Source organism: Tamandua tetradactyla, chromosome 7 (genome assembly GCF_023851605.1).
Source record: "Tamandua tetradactyla isolate mTamTet1 chromosome 7, mTamTet1.pri, whole genome shotgun sequence".
Classification (NCBI taxonomy): domain Eukaryota; kingdom Metazoa; phylum Chordata; class Mammalia; order Pilosa; family Myrmecophagidae; genus Tamandua; species Tamandua tetradactyla.
The window spans coordinates 44,228,336-44,237,631 of record NC_135333.1 but is presented as its reverse complement, the minus strand read 5'-3'; the positions used below and the strand labels follow the sequence as shown (position 1 = coordinate 44,237,631).

General features: G+C 57.3%; 1 long non-coding RNA gene across 1 annotated transcript; it reads left to right on the top strand.

Moving 5' to 3' along the window:
* The first annotated feature begins 3,006 nt into the window (after positions 1-3,006).
* On the top strand, positions 3,007-7,471 carry LOC143689627 (uncharacterized). Its single transcript, XR_013178860.1, has 4 exons — positions 3,007-3,168; positions 3,420-3,637; positions 6,105-6,199; positions 7,222-7,471. It is a non-coding gene; the product is annotated as an uncharacterized LOC143689627 (long non-coding RNA).
* Positions 7,472-9,296: the final 1,825 nt, after the last annotated feature.

The window sequence follows — 9,296 nt, the reverse complement described above, 5'->3', positions numbered from 1 at the left end:
ATGAGTCACCACTGCACTTTTGTTAGAATTACTTTTTTATAAAACTGACAATACTAAGTGCTGACAAGGATGGGGGAGCAACAGAACCTTTACACAGTTAGGACGCAACGTGCAGCAGCCACCGAGGAAACAGCTGGGCAGTGTCTGATGAAGTTAAAACACCCCTAGCCCCCAGGAGGCTAGATATTCCTGGGGACAATGAGGAAGGGGTCTCAGTGAGGGTGAATGATATCTGGGGGCTCCTGCTACACCCCAGCTGCCTTTAGCTCCCGGGGCACAGAGACCCCATGCTGAGACACTGGGAACCGATTGTGGACCAGGCCAGGCCAGTGTGCTGGATGGGGGGCTGGGGTGCCTGGGTGGGGGCTGGTGTGCTGGGTAGGGGGCAGTGTCCAGTCCTTCCTTCATCAAAGCCTGTCCTCTGTGCCAGGCCCCATGTGAACGGTCCTGAGCTGGCTGAAGAGAGGGACCCAGGCTGTCATGGCCTGGTGGCAAAGGCTGGGGTCCAAGAGAGGCCAGCTCTGCGGCAACAGGCATTTCCCAGGAGGGACTCTGGGCTCTGCCTGGATGCTGGTCCCCCATGAAGGTGGGGGCTCTGGGGTGGGGAGGGGAGGCCCTCCCGGTGGAGAGAGCAGCTGCTGGGTAGTGCCGGTGGAATCAGTGGACAGACACAGAACCCCTCCCTCTTGCCTCTCTCTGACTGGGGCTCCCTGGGCCCCCCACTCCTCTGTGGTCCTGGGCGCCCTGTGGCCCCAACCACCCCCTCCAGGCCTTCAGCAAAGCTCACGGGTGGTGCTCACAAGGGGCTGTGTGGGGACTGAATGAAGTCACCGCCCCTCCCGGGCTCTGGGCTGAGTGGGGACGAGGACACAGTCTATAGGATCCTTCCTCATGGTCACTGAAAGGCAGGGTCCCCTTCAGGGGTTGTTTCCCACCTGGCCTGCCAGACCCCTTGATGGGAGAAGCAGGGACCAGAGGCCAAGGAGAGGTGCTCTGAGTTTTCAAAGCCCCCAGCCCCCCTGCTTTTAGGGCCCCTGCCAAGCCCTACCTAGGGACAGTTGGCCTAGATGGACTGCAGGGCTGGGGTGACCATCTCTCTCAGCCTATCTGACCAGCCTGCGCTATACTTGCCTCCCTGTGCTGTCATCTGTGGCCCCCCCTTTTCCACTCTGGGGCCCCATTTACAGGATAATTCATGGGGGGTCATTATCCAGACTTGTTACCAAATGGGAGTCTGGCCACTGAGGCTCCTCCATATTCTCAAGGGTCCTTCTGGGCTTCAGGAGTGCCTGGAACACCTGCCAGGGCCTCTTCCCTGCCCCCTCCACAGCACAGAGGAGGGCCTCTGTATGGAGCATGCAAGTGGGGGTTTCCGGGGGGCTGGGTGGGTGCAGATGCAGGGGCACCTCCACCACCCCTGCGGCCCCAGCTTGGAGACCTCAGCCAGCATGTTGGAGCTGCGGGCGGCTTTGGCCGCACAGTGTAGGAGGTCACTAGACAGTGAAGACCTTCACATTTTCTACTGAACTTCTTCCTACTCAAAAAGTACACAGAGCCACGTGAAAAAACATGGGGTGAGCTGGTCTTTGGCCACAGCCAAATGAGTAGTATTTGGCAGTGTATTAGCTAGTGTTCTTTACAGAAGCAGAATCAGCAGGAGATGTCTGTAAATACAAAATTTATAGAAGTGTCTCACACAACCATGGGGATGCAGAGTTCAAGGTCTGTAGGGCACGCCACGAGCTGGCAGCTCCAATGAAGGTCCTCAATGAGCTCTCAGGAGAGGCTGGCTGGCTGAAGCAGGAAGAGTTATTGTCTCTTCTGAATTGCCCTTCAAAGCCAACTGTGATTAGATTAAACATTACTCATTGCAGAAGACATGGCAGTCGGCTGTGGATGCAGCCAATGTGGTCATGATTTAAGTCCATGAAATGTCCTCATAGCAACAGACAGGCCAGTGCTGCCTGACCAGACAATTGGGCACCACCAGCTGGCCAAGTTGACACATGAACCTGACCATGGCAGGCAGCTAAGGTATATGGCCCCGGTGTGGGTGTGGATTCATTTAGAAGCCAGTTCCATGTCTCCACTTGCTCCTTGCTGACCTTCAGACTCTTTCAGGACTGGCTGGAGAGCAGCTCCTGGGAGGCCCACCTCTGAAGCCCAAAGGGTACACATGTGCAGAATTCTTGACTAAAAATGAGAATTAGCCTGGGAAATTGGTTCTTTCCTGAGGATTATATGGACACACTGCTCAGACGTACGTATGGTGTGCAAGTGTGCCGGACATCTGAGAACAGGTCTGCAGAGATACCCTGGCTTTATTTCTGGGGATCTTGATCTTGTCAAAAGCAAATAAAGAAGGGAGCAGGCATTCTTTAGGAAGAAGAGCAAGAAGTTGGGGGCCTGTACTGGGCACACACAGCAGGCTGAGCTCATTTATTAACCAAGCAGGATCCTTTCCAGATGATCAGAGAGAAGGGAGCCCACTTCTCCCGCTGCTTTCTGGAAACAATATGCTTGGAAACAAGGCATCTGCTTTTTCATCTCCAGTGTGAAGGCCTGCATTATTAAACAGTCTACTGAATAATTCAACCTGAAATAAACTGGGAACACAGAAGAAAGTGTTCATGCATGGCAGTTTGATGGAACGTGTGCATCCATTTAAACTGAATTATATTACCTTGGCGGTATCTGAGAAATAGTCGGCCACTTAGGCGTGAGGTGAGTTGATTGGGTAAGACTCATGGAGTCCGCAGGACAAAGACTGTACAAGTCCAGTCCCCAATGCCTCCTCCAGGCACTCCACTGGGATTTTTCCTGCCCAACATGCATGGCCAGGTGGGGTGTGCACATTCCAGGCCAGAGGAGGCTGCAGGGCATCATGTCAGTGCTGTGGCTGGACAGTGGCTGCTGCAGTATGTCTCTGCTCTGCGTCCAGTCAGTATGAGATTTGGGGGTCCTTTGTGTGCCCCACCCGTAGCCCAAGGCTCGTAACAGCAGCACGGCCTCTCCTCCTAGGCATGACTCTTGGATCTTTCTGGAACAGCAGGCATGTGGGCCCTCAAAGCTAAGGAACCCTGCAGCCCAAATCACCTCCATGGTGCCTGAACCTCTCTCTTGCCCACGTGGGGGCTTGCTGCAGGCTCCTCTGTGGATCCACCCCAGGTAGGCCACCCCACGCTTGCTTCCCAGACTCCCTGACCTGCACATCCCGGAAAGGCAACCTTTGCGGCCCTTCCCTCCTCCACCTCCCCAGCTGTCCTGGGGGTGGGGGGTGGGGTAGGGGGTGGAGGGTGGTGGGGAGGTGGGGAGGCATCATAGCCGCTCCCCCCTCCCCAGATTGTCACCCAGTGGTCTCCGGACCATCGCTCCAGGCCTCCTTCCCCTCCCTCACTGAAATACAACTGAATTATCAGGGCAGTTTCTCAGCGATTCTTCTGCTTCTGGAAAGTTCTCTGAAGAGGTGGGGATCGGGTATTGGATTTGACGAACGCTGAGCTGTGGGAATTAGAACTGCGGCCTGTACTTCTGGCACTTGAGTGTTTAGCACCTCCGCCCAGCTCCAGGAGGAGCTCATTCAGCAGACAGTGGATCCCACAGCTCTGTGCAGCTCTGTGCAGCCCTCTTCGAGCAGGTGGGCACCCTCCCTCCGGAGTCCTCATGAGCCTCCTGCCCAGTCCTGTGGCACCTGCTGAACTTCTGTCCCAACACCCGGATCCCTGGCCTGCTGCCCCACTCTCCCCTCCACCAAGTTCCCCAGAACAGACATGTGGCATCTCAGGTCCTCTCTATCATTGGGGAGAAAACGTCCCTTTCCTGTAGGCAGCCCCTTTTCACCTTTACGATGCACTTTAGCCTCTAAAGCTGGTAAATTAGACAATGATTGAGGATGGAAGCCATCCTGCTTTCTGTGTGGATGACAGCTGTGATTGTAGCAGGGCGACTTGTGGAGCAACCCCCATTGTGAACTCTGCTGTCCCCCCAACCCTCCTAGCTGCTCCATCACTAACACCAGGGTATGGGCGGGGAAACTGAGGCACAGCCAGGCTCATGGTTTGTTCAAGGTGACCTGGTGTGAGAACTGGGGTTTGAACCTAGGACGCCTGGCACTGTAATGCTACCTGCTGGGGCTGACAAGAGGGTGTGATATTGTGGATACCAGGGGGCGGGGACAGCGGGAGGGGTCAGCAAGGCAAGCCTCATCCAGTCCTCGGTAGTGCCTGCCCACAGAGCTCTGCTGTCCCATGAGTCCCGGCTTCCTGCAGGAGCAGGTGAGCAGAGTGTAGTGTGGGGGCAAGGGTGCTTCCCGGAAGGGCTGGGGGAGTCGTCTGAGGGTGGGCCACCTGTTCAGGGTTGCAGAGCGCCCTAATCCTCTGGTGTTGGGGACTCAGAGGCCAGAGACCGAGGTGATCAAGACTGGACTCTGTCGGCGTCAATAGGGAGCCACTTGGGAAGACTGGGCTCCGGTTGGTGCCTGGAAAGGTTGCTTGGGTCCAGTGAGGGACAGAAAAGGCCAGTGGCTGCTGGACGTGGGCCAGCAGATGTGGTGACTGGCGACTGTACACAGGATCAGCCCAGAGGAGTGGGGTGGAGGAAGATGGGCCCGAGGGTGGAGGTGAGGGATGCGCTCACCTTGGGGCCGTGGCGGGAGAGGCGCAGAGGTCCAGGATCCTGGGGTGGGCGCCGCGGGGTCTCCTCAGTGGGACGGCGGGGCCAGAGGTGCCAGGACACCTCGAACCTACCGTTGGGTGCCAGGGTGCACCCGGGAGGTTGGGCTGATTGTGCTCACCCCGGGGGGGATGGCGTTAGCTCTTCTGGAACTCACCACCCCACTTATCACATGTAAATGACCATTACAAACACGTTTTCTGCATTTAGGCGGTGGAATGCGCGGCTGTGGACATGCCTGCATAGGTTTTGTTTGAACCTGGTGTGCGACATTCAGCCATGGAAAGGCCTGGAGTGCTGGGACACGCAGGCACACGGATGTGCTTGATGCTGTCATGCTCACAGGGAAGCCAGACTCCGAAGGCCACATGCCATGATCCCACTGATATGCGGTATCCAGAGCAGACAAATGCAGGGGACAGAGAGCAGGCGCTGGGGCGGGGGGGCAACTGCTAAAGGGACTGAGTTTCCTTTTGGGGTGATGAGAATGTCCCGGAACTAGAGAGCGGTGATGGCTGCACAACTCTGTGCCTGTACCAGGTGTCACTTTTTATGGAATTCAGATCCCACGGTGTGGGTTTAGCCATTGTCAGAATATTGTAGTGGCTTCCTTTGAACTTGTGATTTTAGGAGGTTTATTGTCTTTACTCACAGGCACCCTCCCTCGACTCTTTCAGAAGTTTATCTCTGTCGAGGGCTGGCCACGGCACTCTCAGGTCCCCTACAGCCTGCAGAGCTGCCACCGGCCCCCCTGGGTGGAAGTGAGATCTGAAGCTGCCAGCGGGTCTGCACAGAGCACGTGGGGCTCACACTCGCTGAGCAGACTGGTGTTTCTGCTAAAATGAAATCAGCTGAGATTCTGGCTTATTTTGGTCAGAGCCTTTAACTATAAAGCCAACCAGCATATTCTGGCCATTCGCTCATGGAGTAAAGGGACGGGAAGGACGCTCTTGCCCCATGGAACCCACAAACACGCTGAGCGTGAATGAGGCCACTTGCGGGGCCGGTTCTGCTGGGCAGTCGAGTTGCGGGAGGCGCCCCGTGGGTTTCCTGGTGTTCTGCCCACCAGGCACACCTCCTCCCTCCCTCTGCCTTCAGCAACCAGCCTCCTCCAAGCCAATCCTCTCTCTCCCTTGGGTCCTGGGCTTTTACGTTGCCCCAGCGTCAGGGTCACCCTTTGCAGAAACGTCCACCCCTGGCTCCCCTGACCTTGTCCGTGTATAGCCTCTTCTCTTTAGGTGGCCACAAGCTCAGTTCAGGCCACTAAGATCAGGCGCCTGAACCCCTCCCACCCAGCCAACCCCGGATGCCCCCTGACCCTCTGCTCAGGGTCACTACAGCCTCAGCCCCCTCCTGCCGCCTGCTTCCGTCCACCTTGCACCCCTCAGGCTCCCCCAGTCTCCTGGCCTCACCCCAGCCCATGGCCTTCACAGGTGCCGGAGTCCGCCAGGTCCTGGCACCACAGCCCCTGCCAGGCCATCTGGGCTTGGAGACGTCCATCCAGGGACCTGTGTTTCCTCCTCTCCAGGTAGGACCTGGTCGTGCCCACCTGCCCTCTGGCTTCTCTTTCTCAGGATCCACAGAGCTCCTTCTCACTTGCAAAGCTCGTGCTCCTGCCTGAGCTTGCTCTCTCTACCCTCATGAAGGCGTCACCCCTGAGTGCTGGTGACTCCATCCCTGTGTCTTCCCCACATGTGCGATGGTCCAGGGGTGTCCCTGGCTGACCCCTGGCTCCTGGGAACGTGGGACCTGACATGGCAAAGGGGCTCTGCAGGTGGGCTTGGGTGGAAGGGGTGGACAGGGACATTGGCCTGCACTATCTGTGGCCCGATGATGGCATAGGGGCGGTGGAAGAGGGAGGCAGGAGGGGCTGGAGGCACCGTGAAGCAGTAAGGCTGGAGAGAGCTGTAGACGCCAGGCCCTGGGGAGGAGGGAGCATCCAGGAATGCAGCCCTCTAGAGGCCAGAGAGGCCAGGAAGCGGAGCCCTGGAGCCAGCAGAGGATGGCAGGGCCCTGGCTGGCCAACAGGACAGGATGTCACAGCCGCATGGCTGTCAGGGGTGAGTGTGCTGTTGGGAACCACAAGGCCTGCGTAAGCTGTACAGAGGCAGGGACGCATGCATGCCTCTCTCCCGGGCTTCGGCCACCACCGCACCCTCCAGTGCCACACAGAGCCCGCTGCTCCTACAGGCATTTCTGCTGCCGTCCAGGGGCCGTAACTGCCCTGCAGCTGGGCACCCCGGTGCAGAGGTGGGCGCCACAATCCCTGACCCTCTGCACCCCCAGCGGGTACAGACCCTCACAGCATCTCAGATGCGCCCACGTCCCTCCTGGCTCATGCTGTCGGCAGTTCAGTCTGCTTTTCCATCAGGCTCCACGCCCCCTGGAGACGCCTCTCCAGGTCCTGGTGGGGAAGTGAGTTGTGGGCCCAGGAGAGCACGGTCTGGGTCAGCTGCGGGTGGGGGGTGGGCCTACTGTCAAAAGGAGCTCCTCACTAGGCTCCATCAGTTAAGGGGTGGCCCCACTGAATCAGGGTGCGCTTCCACCTAGGTCACTGGAGTCCCCTATAAACAGAGAGAACGTCAGATGGAGAAAGAAGCCACAGGGGTGGCCAGAAGCTGGAGGTCACAGAACCTGGAGGGGAGGGAAGATGACGCCACGTGCATCACTGAGCCACAGAAAGACCCAGGACTGAGGACGGCCAGCAGCCAGCCCCAGGACAACACCACTTCCAGGAGAAAGCATCACCTTGATGAGTCCGTGATTTTGGACTTCTAACCTCAAAACTATCTGCCGGATACATGGCCTTTGTTTAAGCTAACTTCTGATGCATGGCTTTGGTCTTAGAGGCCAGGAAACTAAAACAGTTCTGGAAAACATGTTTGGGTCTTCCCTAGAGCACCCGCAATAAGCAGTAGTTAACTCTTTCTGAACAGTCACTCATTCATCCACTCATTTGTACTTTTGTCAATATTTACAGAGCACCCACCAAGTACCTGGCCACACCCTGGTTTGGGGGGAGATGGCTGCAAACAAAGCAGCCCATGCCCCTGTCCTCGGGGGTCCTGGTGGCCCCCACCAGGAGGGTGCAGAGGCAGTGGGTTTGGTGTTAAATGGGGCCAGGTGTGCCTTGGTGAGAAGGTAAGGAGAGAGGCTTGAAGCAGGATGGGCAGGTGTGCATCTGGGAAAAGGTGTCCCAGGAAAGGCATAGCCGCGCAAAGGCCCTGGGGTGGGAGGCTGCCTGGCTTTCTCTGAAAGAGAGAGCACGTGAAATGGGAGCAAAAGGATCTGGAGCAGATCACTTGGGAGATGCCAACTCTATGGGAACATCTTGGGAGGGATGCCTGGCTCACTGGGTGTTTGTCCTCCATGAAGGTGGGGGCCCTAGGGTGCAGGGGAGAGGCCCTGTGGTGGAGAGAGCTGTGCTCTCTCTGAGTTGCCGCACAACCCCCTAGGGCGTCACCGGCTCCAGTCAGCTGAGAGACGCAGAGCCCCTCCCTCCAACTGGGGCTCCTTGGGCCCCCCACTCCTCTGTTTTGCCTGGGCACCCTGTGACAATCGCTGACCACTCCAGGCCTTCAGCAAAGCTCACCAAGGGGCTATGCGGGGACACGAATGAAATCGCCGCCCCTCCTGGGCTCTGGGCTGGGTGGGGACAAGGACACGGTCTCTAGGGTCCTTCCAGATGCTCAAAGAAAGGCAGGGCCCCCCCTCGGTGGCTGCTTCCCACCTGGCTTGCCAGGTGCCTCGGTGGGAGACCGTGGGCACCAGGGAACCAGGGGTGAAGGAAAGGTGTTTTGAGGGCTGCCTGGACCTGTCTGAGACGGAAAGCATGAGAAATGAGAGCAAGAGGATCTGGAGCAGATCGCCTGCTGCCTTCAGGCCCATCCAGGCCTCCTGCATCTGCCATGGGGGCAGGGCCCTTGCTGGGCACTGAACAGGGAGGGACCTCTGGCTGCTGGGCCAGAGCAGACCAGGGCACCAGACTGGCAGCAGGGGGACAGGAGAGGAAGCCCCACCGGGCCAGGCCCTTGGGTATGGGTGGTATATTAGTTTGCAAGTTGCCGGAATGTGATGTACCAGAATTGGAATGACTTTTAAAAATGGGAATTTAGTAAGTTACAAGTTTACAGTCTTAAGTCTATGAAAATGTCCAAACTATGGCATCCCAGGAGGGATACCTTAATCCAAGGAATGCCAGCGGGTCAGGAACACCTCTGTCAGCTGGGAAGTCATGTGGCTGGCATCTGCTGGTCCTTTGTTCCTGGGCTCTGTTGCTTTCAGCCTCTGTTCCTGTGGGGATTCCTCACTCTGCTTCTCCAGGGCTGGCTTTCAACTCTTGGCTTCCCTGGGCTCTCTCCAGGCTCTGTCTTGCTTAACATCTCATGGCGACGTCTGCTGGGCTCCAAGCATCTCCCAACATCCTTCTCTCTGTCTCCAAGCATCTGTGTCAGCTCTGCTCTGAAGTTTCTGTCTGCTGTGTTGTTTCTGGACATTCTCCAAAATGTTTCCTCTTTTAAAGGATTCCAGTAAACTAATCAAGATCCGCCTGAAATGGGTGGAGTCACATCTTCATCTAATCAAAGGTCCCACCCACAATTGGGCATGTCACATCTCCATGGAGA